Raw genomic sequence first — 12992 nt, forward strand, 5'->3', positions numbered from 1 at the left:
GGAGTAGTTGCTACAAGTTGGGTTAATCTTTATTCACTTTTCTTTCGAAGTCTCTAAAAATTTCAGAATTTTTTAGAGCTAGAAAAAGGAAAAGATGAGGAGGTTCTTGAGAGGCTCTTCAAGCCGTAACCCCAAGGAGGATGAGAAGAACCACCCCAAGTACTTGGTTCCTCGAGTCACAGAAGTTCGAGCGTGCGAATGGCCAAGTGATGAATTTTTGCGCGCCGCTGGGCTTTATGAAGACTTTTATTACTTGGTGGAGAACGCAGGTCTTACCGCGTTCGTTGAAGGTAAGTGCTCACAATACCTCCTCCTCACCAATATTTTCGTCCAAACCTTCAACTTTTATCCGAGGAAGAATCCTCCCATGGTTGAGTTCATGATATACGACATCCCCCAGTGCATGACACTACAGGAGTTTTGCAATGTATGCAAATTACCTTATGTTGGGGATATTCGTGACCCTCGTCCACGGGACTTGGAGGATTTCATTGGTACTATTGCTGTTGGAGAGGAGAGAGGAGTGTCTCGCACTAGAATTGCTAGCATACATTTTCTGTGCTTCGGTACTTCTCATTATTTTTGGGAAAATGTTTGATTGGCCGTGGGGAGGCTGGATCACTTAGTTCTCCAGACCTTGCGGTTTTGCGCGAAGGCCTTTATAACGATAAGACTTATAGCCTAGGTGCTATAGTAGCCCAGCGCTTGAACACCAACCGTTCCAAGGGTGTCGTCTATGGAGGTATCTATGCCACCCGTCTTGCCCGACACTTTGAGATACCCATTAGACTGGGAGAGGAAGGAGAGATGCTTCTCCCTGAGAAATATCTGGATTATGACAGCATGGTTCGCCATGATTTTCTGGATAGAGATGCTAGTAGACAGATGATTTATAACCTGGTATTTAGTTAGGGTACTCGAGAGACTATTACTTTGCCTGCTCCTTCTTTGTTCGATCTTCATGCAGGCAGGTACACTATTATGCCCTCGGACATCTACGTATATTGGGGTTTGGCCCAACCACAGGTGCTCCTGCCCGAGCCGCCAGTCGAGTACCAGACACCAGTTTATCAGTGGAAGCCAGAGGAGCTCACACAGCAGTGGCATCCACAGTCTGCTTCGGAGTATCCCGGAGCTGGTTATTTCCCGCCTTGGGAGTAGACCAAGCTAGGCCAAAAGCCTAAGCTTGGGGGAGTACGTGTTCTCACCGACTTTACATTCATGCTTATGCTTTCACTTTGTTAGCCGGTGTTTACACTTTGCCACTGCATTATCCATGCTAGTTTATTTTGGTTTTCTTGTTTTCTTGTTTTGTGTCATTTTGAGAAAACCCAAAAAGATTTTTATTTCTTCTTTTGCTTGTTCGGAGCTTTCCCCTGTAAATAGTTTTCTTTTTCTTTGGGTCAAGGTAGAAGATATTGGTTACAATGTTTAGTGGTTCTTGCATGCATACCTGTTTAGCTTTCAAAGAGCCATATTACTTTGTCTTCTCCTTTGTGTTTGCCTGCAGATTCAGCTTAGTCCAATGCACGAGCACTCTTATTAATGTTCACATCGTTCGATCGTGCAAATGAAAGGCAATCATGATGATATATGATGAAGTGACTGAGACTGAAAAGCTGGTATGAACTCTATCTATTTTGTTTTTCTAAATATGACTAGCTTGTCATGCCTGATTCAGCTTTATTTTGAGAGAACCATGTTTTCAATGACAACTTAGAGATCATAGTTCTGATGCCATGCTTATTTAGCTAAGAGCTTATAATGGTTTGTCTTGAATGCCAACATAGATTTTGAGATGACTATGATGTAGTATGATAGGATGGTATTCTCCTTTGAATGATTCAAGTGGCTTGACTTGGCGCATGTTCATGCATGTAGTTGAAACAAAATCAACATAGCCTCTATGATGTTCGTATTCATGGTGATTTATATCTTGTTCATGCTTGCATTCAATGTTAGTCAAACTCATTGCATCTTGATGACTGTTGTCGCTCTCTAGTTGGTCGCTTCCCAGTCTTTTGCAAGCCTTCACTTGTACTAAGAGGAATACTACTTGTGCATCCAGTTCCATAAACCCAATTTTTTTTCCATGAGAGTCCACCATACCTACCTATTTGTGGCATCTACCTGCTGTTCCAAGCAAATTTGCATGTGCCACTCTCTAAACCTTCAAGAAATAATCTGTTTTGCATGCCCAAACCGCTCATGTGGTGACAGGGGGCTATTGGTATCTTCCATGCTAGGAGTGTTACCCTCGACATGTGTTTATTTACTGTCATTCACGAGAAAGGGGCCGGTAATTGGAATGCCCAGTTCCACGCTTAAATCGAAAATATAACTGTAAAACAAGACTCCCCCGGATTGATGTTAGTATGGACGGTACCCGAGGATTCGGCTAGCCGTGGAGTGTGATTGATTGGTGGTGGGGGAGTTAAAACTTTACTTTTCTGTTTGGGAACCGCCTATAGCATGAGTAGCATGGAAGATATTGAGAACTCTTGGTCATTGCATTGACAATGAAAGCATGCCACCCAAAATTATTATCTCTGTTTTCAAAGATTGAGCTCTGGCACCTCTGCAAATCAATGCTTCCCTCTGCGAAGGGCCTGTCTATTTATTTTCCTGTTGAGTCATCGTCTTCTTATATAAGCACCAATTAGAGAGCACCTCTGTCATTTTTATGCTTTGCTTTTGATTGATATTGAGTATGACTATGACTGGATCTTCGTTGCTATGAATTACAATGTTTAGTCAGCCCTCGATCTTTGAAAGTGCTCTGCATTTATGTTTTGCGGTCTCACAAAGAGCTAGCGAGATACCACCTATTCATATTGCTTCATGCTTGTTTTGATTGAAGTGTTGGTATTTGAAACTCATTATTATTTGCTCGTTAGCTGATTATGCCATTGATATTAGTTTACCGTGAGACCTTTGTGTCACTTGCTTATGTGGTTAACTTGTGATCTTGCTGAAATTCTGGTTATGAGTTAGACATAGTTGCAACAACAAGATCAAACAGAGTTTGTCAAAGTTTTTCTTTCTCTCTCAGTTTGTCAACTGAGTTGCTTGAGGACAACCAAGGTTTTAAGCTTGGGGGAGTTGATACGTCTCCATCGTATCTACTTTTCCAAACTCTTTTGCCCTTGTTTTGGACTCTAATTTGCATGATTTGAATGGAACTAACCTGGACTGGCGCTGTTTTCAGCAGAATTGCCTTGGTGTTGTTTTTGTGCAGAAATGAAAGTTCTTAGAACGTCCTGAAAATTTACGGAGAATATTTCTGGAAAATATGAAAAATATCTGCGCAAAGATCCACCGGAGGGGATGGGCCAGTGGGCCACAAGCCTTGTAGCCGCCACCCCCTGGTGGCGGCTAGCAAGCTTGTGGGGCCCACGTGGCTCTGCTGCCCCCAATCTCAGCTCTATAAATTCACTTTCATCCTAGAAAAAATAAAAAGAGAAGATTTTGTCGCGTTTACGATACAAAGGCGCCGCCACATCCTGTTCTTCATCTGGAGGGCAGATCTAGAGTCCGTTTTGGGCTTCGGAGAGGGGAAATCGTCGCCATGGTCATCATGAACCTTCTTCGAGGGGCAGACCTACGTTATGAGCTGTGGGGGCAGCTGCCCCCACTTGATTTTTTGCATCGGTTTATAGTGCTACCATGCGATCCATTAGTGCCCCCACTAAGCCTGATGACCTGCCCCACTAAGCTTAATTAGTTGGATATTTTTAGAAGCCCATCGTAACAAAAACAACCCAGTAAAAGGCCACAGCCTGTAGCGTAACTAGGCCTGAGCGTAACTCTGAAACCTGCCTAGTAGCAACCCCACACGTACAGAATACACGAAAGCAGACGCCTCGATATCAAACCGTGTGTATTCACTGGCCCGCTGAGGTAGCGCCGGCAATCGTGAATCGTCGACACTCTTCATCGTCCGTCCCTTGCTACTCGTGTTCCTGGCCGGCGAGGTTGCAACGGCACACTGACACTTAGGCGTCACGGCGACGGTGGTGACGGCTTTGATCTCATCTCTTCAGACTTGCAATTCCCTAGTTTCAGTTGACACCAAGGTAAACCTCTAGAACCTTTTTATGCAAACTTTTTGTGTGTTTGCTTCTATGTTAAAAACCATCTTAGTCTTGTTAATGTATGTATATAATTTAACAATTTGTGTGATTAGGACCATGTTTGGTAATCCACCAGCTTCCGGAATCTGTGGTGCTGGGAAAGTGCAGCTCCCGTATTTTGAACTACAGCTCCGCTAGCTCCGCTAGCTCCGCTTCCGGAGCTGTGAAGCGGAGCATCTTCAAACAAGGCCTAGGTCAGTTCAAACATTGTTAGCTTGGGTAATATTGTTGATACAAGGTTTGATAGCTTGGGTAATATTATTGATCTGGGTGAACTCATGGTGACTACAAAGAAACATCTTTCTTATCCTTCAGTGTACCGACTTATAAAGCTAGCACCGACTGCGTGTTGCCACTGCAACCGTTGAGAGGTGCTTCTCAGCTATGAAGATTGTGAAGAATGCTCTACGTAACAAAATTAATGATGATTTCATGAACCATAGCCTTGTCTGCTTTGTAGAAAAAGGATTGTTGAAAAAAATTCCAAATGAAGAGATAGTTAAACGTTTTCATGTGGTGAAAGAACGCCGTGGGATGAAACGAAAGGTAATTCTCTTCCTAAAGATCTTGCCTTCTTCACCATTTGCACTTCCCTAAATTTTGATCATGTTTTTTTATTGTTGCAGGTTGCGGATTAAAGTGTAAGAACAATTTGTCAATGTGCTCTTTTTGCAACATCATAACAAGATGCCCTTATATGGATGTATTTAGTTTTATCTCAAATGGTCAGTGTCCTTTCATCTTTCACTGAACTTGGTTACCATGTGGATAATAAAGAGATTATCTCTACATTTTATAGATTACATGATTGTTTTTGGCTCGTTGGTTTGCCCCCTCTCAATTATTTTCCTGGGTCCTCCCCTGCCTTCTTCCCTCTCCAATTCCATGAAGCTCTTCATCGTTCGTGAGTAATCTATTCATAGGCTCGCTGGGCGGTGATGAGTAGGATGAGATCTATCATGTAATCGAGTTAGTTTTGACGGGGATTGATCCCTAGTATCCACTATGTTCTGAGATTGATGTTGCTACTACTTTGCCATGCTTAATGCTTGTCACTAGGGCCCGAGTGCCATGATTTCAGATCTGAAATTATTATGTTGTCACCAATATATGTGTGTTTAGATCCGATCTTGCAAGTTGTAGTTACCTACTATGTGTTATGATCCGGCAACCCCGGAGTGACAATAACCGGAACCACTCCCGGTGATGACCATAGTTTGAGGAGTTCATGTGTTCACCAAGTGCTAATGCGTTGGTCCGATTCTTTATTAAAAGGAGAACCTTAATATCCCGTAGTTTCCTTTTGGACCCCGCTGCCACGGGAGGGATGGACAATAGATGTCATGCAAGTTCTTTTCCCTAAGCACGTATGACGACACACGGAATGCATGCCTACATCACATTGACGAACGGGAGCTAGCCACATATCTCTCCGTGTTATAACTGTTGCATGATGAATATCATCCAAACAAATCACCGACCCATTGCCTACGAGTTTGTCTCACTACTGCTGTAACTTGTCTTGCTCTGCTACTACTGCTGTTACTTGTCTTGCTCTACTGCTACTGCTGTTACTACTGTCGCTTGCTACTCTTGCTACTTGCTACTGCTGTCACTACTGCTGTTCCTTTCCACTGCTATTACTCGTTACACTGCTGCTACCTGCTACAATTCTAATTCGCTGGTCGTTGACGGGAACAGACAATTTCCGTCAACGGGCAACTTCTGGCGCCATTGATACAATCGTTAGGAATAGTCTGCCGTCAACAGATCGTTTCTGACACCGTTGTTATCATACTACTCTGCTGATGACACTTTGCTTGCAGATACTAATATTTCAGGTGTGGTTGAATCTGACTCATCCAGCTTCTAATACTCGAGAGTATTCTCTCACCTCCTGTCTGGCGTATCGACAAATTAGGGTCGAATACTCTACCCTCGAAAACTGCCGCGAACCCACGCGCTGGTGGGCCATCAACAACATTCTTCTAGTTTCGTTGCCTGGGAGTGCTAGCAGCATTCTTCTAGTGCCGTTGTAGGGGAAGGTCTGTTGTCACAGAGTCAACTCCTACGATACAAGACGCTCCAAGCAAAACACATAACATGTGGTGAATAAAAATATAGCCCCAAGTAACGTTACCTATGTATTGAAGACGAAAGAGGGGATGCCTTCCCGGGGCATCCCCAAGCTTAGGCTTTTTCGGCATCCTTGAATCAACTTGGGGTGCCTTGGGCATCCCCAAGCTTGAGATCTTGCCACTCTTTATCTCTTTGTCCATAAGAACTTCACCCAAAACTTGAAAACTTCACAACACGAAACTTAAACAGAAACTCGTGATATCATTAGTATAAGAAAGCAAACCACCACTTCCTTAGGTACTGTAGCAAACTTAAGTTCTACTTATGTTGATGTTGGATTACTGTATTTTCAATCTTCCATGGCTAATACCCCCCGATACTATCCATAGTTTCATCAAAATAAGCAACCAACTCAACAAAAACAGAATCTGTTAATAGCAGACCACTCTATAGCAATCTGTATACTTCGTATACTTTTGGTACTTCAAAAATTCTGCAAAATTACGATAGTCTGAAGAATTTGTGTAGAAATCAGAAGCAAAAATAATCAACTCAAAAGCTCTTACAGAAAAAATGAAAATTCTTTTCGTGAGCATAAAGTTTCTGTCTTTTCCAGCATGACCAAACGATCATCCCCAAGACTAATCATAACGGTTTCACTTGGCACAAACGCAAAAAGAAACACAAAAAACACAATCATAACAGAATTATGAAAAAGTGGACGCAACAAAACAGAAAGCAAAAAACAAAGATAAATTCATTGGGTTGCCTCCCAACAAGCGCTATTGTTTAACGCCCTTAGCTAGGCATTGATAATTCAATGATGCTCACACAAAAGACAAGAATTGAAGCACAATGAGAGCATCATAAAGCATGTGAAAATCACATCTAAGTCTAACATACTTCCTATGCATATGCATTTTATAGGAAAACAGATTGTCAAGACAACCAATAGTTGCCATATGCAAGGAAGAAGAAAGACACAATAGCAATCTCCACATAACGAGAGGTAATTTGGTAACATGAAAGTTTCTACCACAATATTTTCCTATCTCATAATAATTACATGTGGTATCATATTCGAATTCAACAATGTAACTATCACATAGAATATTCTTTTCATGATCCACATGCATGCAAAGTTGACGCTCTTCAAAAATAGTGGGATTATCATCAACTAAAGTCATGACTTCTCCAAACCCACTTTCAATAATGTTGCAAATACCATATTCATCATGAGGCTTAGCCAAAATTTCAAAATCATAAGAAAAATCATCGCCCCACTCATGATCATTGCAACAAGTAGTGGACATAGCAAAACTGGAATCCCCAAGCTTAGGGTTTTGCATATCTTTAGCATGATTGTCACTAATAGAATTTATAGTGAAACCATTGAAATCATGCTTTTCGTACAAGAGCCCTCGTGAATCACTTCATAAATTTCTTCCGCACAATTTTCAGATTCACACATCTCATGCAAAACTCCATAAAGATAGTCAAGTGCACTCAACTTACTAGAAATTGGATCAACATAATTGGATCTCTTAAAGAGATTAGCAAGTGGATGAGGATCCATATCACTAGATTTCCAGCAAGCGAAGATGCAAGCATATTGAAGGCACATGCGCACAAGCAAACAGAAAGCAAGCGAGAAAAAGGGCGAACGAAAAAGGCAAACGAAAAAGGCAAATTGGTGAAGTGGGTAGGGGAAAACGAGAGGCAACTGCAAAAAAGGTAAATGCAAGAGATGAGTTTGTGACACTTACTTGGACAAATCTTGACTTGATCTCTCCCTGGCAACGACGCCAGAAATAGGCGTGTTGATGGGAGATTATTCTTGTCTTGATACTCCTCGGCAAGCGATCCTCCCCGGCAACGGCGCCAGAAATCCTTCTGCTACTGCGTCAACAGACCTTCCCTGGCAACAGCGCCAGGAATCCTTCTGCTATGGGCTACGCCTATAGGGACTTCCTTGGCAAATATGAAAAGGATTTCCCCGCGGCCTTGGAGACTTGCGTTGGTATTCCCTTGAATAGGAAAGGGTGATGTAGCATCGCGGCGGTAAGTATTTCCCTCAGTTTTGAGAACCAAGGTATCAATCCAGTAGGAGGATCGCATCAAGTCACAAGTACCTGCACAAACACAAAGAGCTTGCACCCAACGCTATGAAGGGGTTGTCAATCCCTTATAGATTGTTTGCAAAGTGAGAACTGAAAGCAAAAAAGTAAACAAAGCAAAGTAAAAGTAAAAGTGGAGACGATAGTTGTGAATAGACCCGGGGGCCGTAGTGTTCACTAGTGGCTTCTCTCATGAAAGCAAGTAGACGGTGGGTGAACGAATTACTGTCGAGCAATTAATAGAACCGCACAAAGTCATGACGTTATCTATGGCAATGATCATATCTATAGGCATCACGTCCAAAACAAGTAGACCGATACTTTCTGCATCTACTACTATTACTCCACACGTCGACCGCTATCCAACATGCATATAGTGTATTGACTTCATAAGAACAGAGAAACGCCTTAAGCAAGATGACATGATGTAGATGGACAATCTCAAATCTATGATGAAAGCCCATCTTGTTACCCTTGATGGCAACAACACGATGCGTGCCTTGCTGCCCCTTCTGTCACTGGGAAAGGTCACCGCACGGTATGAACCCATAAGCAAACACTTCTCCCATTGCAAGAATCATAGATCTAGTTGGCCAAACAAAACCCAAGACTCGGAGAGTCTTACAAGGATATCAAATCATGCATATAAGAAATCAGCAAAGACTCAAATATAATTCATACATAATCTGATCACAAATCCACAATTCATCAGATCTCGACAAACACACCGCCAAAGAGGATTACATCAGATAGATCTCCATGAAGATCACGGAGAACTTTGTATTGAAGATCCGAGAGAGAGAAGAAGCCATCTGGCTACTAACTACAGACCCATAGGTCTGAAGTGGACTACTCACGAGTCATTGGAGAGGCAATGATGTTGATGTAGAAGCCCTCCAACTCCGAAGTCCCCTCCGGCAAGGCACCGGGAAGGGTCTCCAGATGAGATCTCGCGGAAACGGAAGCTTGCGGCGGCGGAAAAGTGGTTTCGTGGTCGCCCTGATTTTTTTTGGGATTTTAGGGAATATATAGGCAAAAGAGCTAGGGCAGGGGGCACGAGGGGGGCCACAAGCCTGGTAGCCGCCGCCCCCCTGGTGGCGGCTACAGGGCTTGTGGCCCCCCTGTGGCTCTCCTGCCTTGGCCCTCAAGTCCCCCGATCTTCTTCTGTTCTGGAAAAAATTATTTCGGAGATTTTATTCCGTTTGGACTCCGCTCCAAAATCAGATCTGGAAAGAGTCAAAAACACGAAAAAAATAGGAACTGGCACTTGGCACCGAATTAATAAGTTAGTCCCAAAAAAAGATATAAAAGGTACATAAAACATCCAAAGTTGACAAGATAACAACATGAAACCATCAAAAATTATAGATACGTTTGAGACGTATCGGGCGTCTCGGTCTATCTCTATAGATCTTGATGCCTAATATGTAAGCAACTTCTCCAAGGTCCTTCGTTGAAAAACACTTATTCAAGTAGTCTTTATGCTTTTCAAAAGTTCTATATCATTTCCCATCAATAATATGTCATCCACATATAAAATGAGAAATGCTACAGAGCTCCCACTCACTTTCTTATAAATATAGGCTTCTCCATAAGTCTGTACAAACCCAAACGCTTTGATCACCTCATCAAAGCGAATATTCCAACTCCGAGATGCTTGCACTGACCCATAGATGGAGCGCTGGAGCTTGCATACCTTGTGAGCATTTTTAGGATCGACAAAACCTTCCGGCTGCATCATATACAATTCTTCCTTTAGAAAGCCGTTAAGGAATGTCGTTTTGACGTCCATTTGTGAGATCTCATAATCATAAAATGCGGCAACTGCTAACATGATTCAGACGAACTTCAGCATCGCTACGAGTGAGAAAGTCTCATTGTAGTCAACTCCTTGAACTTGTCGATAACCCTTAGCGACAAGCCGAGCCTTATAGACGGTCACATTACCATCCGCGCCAGTCTTCTTCTTAAAGATCCATTTATTTTCTATGGCTTGCCGATCATTGGGCAAGTCCACTAAAGTCCATACTTCATTCTCGTACATGGATCCTATATCGGATTTCATGGCTTCAAGCAATTTGTTGGAATCCGGGCCCGCCATCGCTTCTTCATAGTTCGAAGGTTCACTATTGTCTAACAACATGATTTCCAAGACAGGGTTGCCGTACCACTCTGGTGCGGAACGTGTCCTCGTGGACCTACGAAGTTCAGTAGTAACTTGATCCAAAGTTTCATGATCATCATCATTAACTTCCTTTCTAGTCGGTGCACGCACCACGCAAACATTTTCCTGCGCTACCCTACTCTCCGGTTCGAGAGGGGGTACAATTACCTCATCAAGTTCTACTTCCCCCTCACTCACTTCTTTCGAGAGAAACTATTTTCTAGAAAGGATCCATTCTCGGAAACAAAGATCTTGCCTTCGAATCTGGGATAGAAGGTATACTGATAACCCACAAGTGTAGGGGATCGCAACAGTTTTCGAGGGTAGAGTATTCAACCCAAATTTATTGATTCGACACAAAGGGAAGCGAAAGAATATTCTCAAGGATTAGCAGCTGAATTTGTCAGTTTCAACCACACCAGAAAGATTAGTGTCTGCAAGCAAAGTATCAGTAGCAAAGTAGTATGATAGCAACGACGTCAGAAAAGATCTGTTGACGGCAGACTATTCCTAACTGTTGTATCAATGGTGCCTAGAAAAGTCTTGCAACAAGTAACAACAAAGTAGCGAGTAACAGCAGTAGCAACAACAGTAGCAAGGAACAACGGTAGTGATTGCAATAGCAAGTAACAGCAGTAGCGGCAGCAGTAGCAGCAAAGTGGCCCAATCCCTTTTGTAGCAAGGGACAAGCCTGGACAAAGTAACGTAGCAAGGACCAGTATTAAAAGACTCGTAGACAGTGGATCGGTGATGGATGAGTATAACGGATGTGATTCATCATGTAACAGCTATAACACGGAGAGATAAGTAACTATCTCCCATTCGTCAATCTAATGTAGGCATGTATTCCATATGTAGTCATACGTGCTTAGGGAAAAGAACTTGCATGACATCTATTGTCCATCCCTCCCGTGGCAGCGGGGTCCTAATGGAAACTACGGGATATTAAGGTTCTCCTTTTAATAAAGAACCGGACCAACGCATTAACACTTGGTGAATACATGAACTCCTCATACCATGGTCATCTCCGGGAGTGGTTCTGGCTATTGTCACTCCGGGGTTGCCTGGTCATAACACATAGTAGGTGACTACAACTTGCAAGATAGGATCTAAAACACACATATATTGGCGACAACATAATAGGTTCATATCTGAAATCATGACACTCGGGCCCTAGTGACAAGCATTAAGCTTGGCAAAGTAGTAGCAACATCAATCTCAGAACATAATGGATACTAGGGATCAATCCCCGTCAAAACTAACTCGATTACATGATAGATCTCATCGAACTCATCACCGTGCCGCAAGCCTATGATGAGATTACTCACAAACGATGAAGAGCATCATGGAATTGTCGATGGAGGAAGGTTGATGATGACGATGGCGACGATTTCCCCTCTTTGGAGCCCAAAACGGACTCTAGATCTGCCCTCCAGATGAAGAATAGGGGGTCGCGGCGCCTCCGTATCGTAAAACACGATGAATCCTTCTCTCTGAATTTTTTTCCAGGCGACACGGAAGATATAGAGCTGAGTTTGGAGGCGGTGGTGCCACGTGGGCCCCACAAGCCCTCACGGCGCGGCCAGGGGGGGGGGGCGTGGCTTGTGGGCTTGTGGCCCACTCGCACACCTCCTGTGGTGGATCTTTGCGCAGGTATTTTTCATTTATTCCAGGAAAATTCTCCGCAAATTTTCCGGACATTCTGAGAACTTTTATTTCTGCACAAAAACAACACCATGGCAATTCTACTAAAAACAGCGTCAGTCCGGGTTAGTTCCATTCAAATTCTGCAAATTAGAGTCCAAAACAAGGGCAAAAGAGTTCGGAAAAGTAGATACGACGGAGACGTATCAACTCCCCCAAGCTTAAAGCCTTGCTTGTCCTCAAGCAATTCAGTTGACAAACTGAAAGAGACAAAAGAAAAACTTTGACGAACTCTGTTTGATCTTGTTGTTTCAACTATGTCTAACTCATATCCAGAGTTTCAGCAAGATCACAAGCAAACCACAAAAGCAAATGACATCTAGGTCTCACGGTAAACTCATATCAATGGCATAATCAACTAGCGAGCAAATAATAATAAGCCTCAAATGTCAACACTTCAATCAAAACAACATGAAGCAGTACGAATAGATGGTATCTCGCTAGCTCTTTCTGAGACCGCAAAACATAAATGCAGAGCACCTTCAAAGACCAAGGGCTGACTAAACATTGTAATTCATGGTAAAGAAGATCCAGTCACAGTCATACTCAACACAGTTAAAAGCAAAGCATAAAAATGACAGAGGTGCTCTCTAATTGGTGCTTTTGTAAGAGGAGGATGACTCAACAGGAACATAAATAGACATGCCTTTCGCAGAGGGAAGCATTGATTTGCAGAGGTACCAGAGCTCAAGCTTTGAAAACAGAGATAATAATTTTGGGTGGCATGCTTTCATTGTCAACGCAATGACTAAGAGTTCTCAACATCTTCCACGCTACACATGCTATAGGCGGTTC

Source organism: Hordeum vulgare, chromosome 4H, assembly GCF_904849725.1.
Source record: "Hordeum vulgare subsp. vulgare chromosome 4H, MorexV3_pseudomolecules_assembly, whole genome shotgun sequence".
Classification (NCBI taxonomy): domain Eukaryota; kingdom Viridiplantae; phylum Streptophyta; class Magnoliopsida; order Poales; family Poaceae; genus Hordeum; species Hordeum vulgare.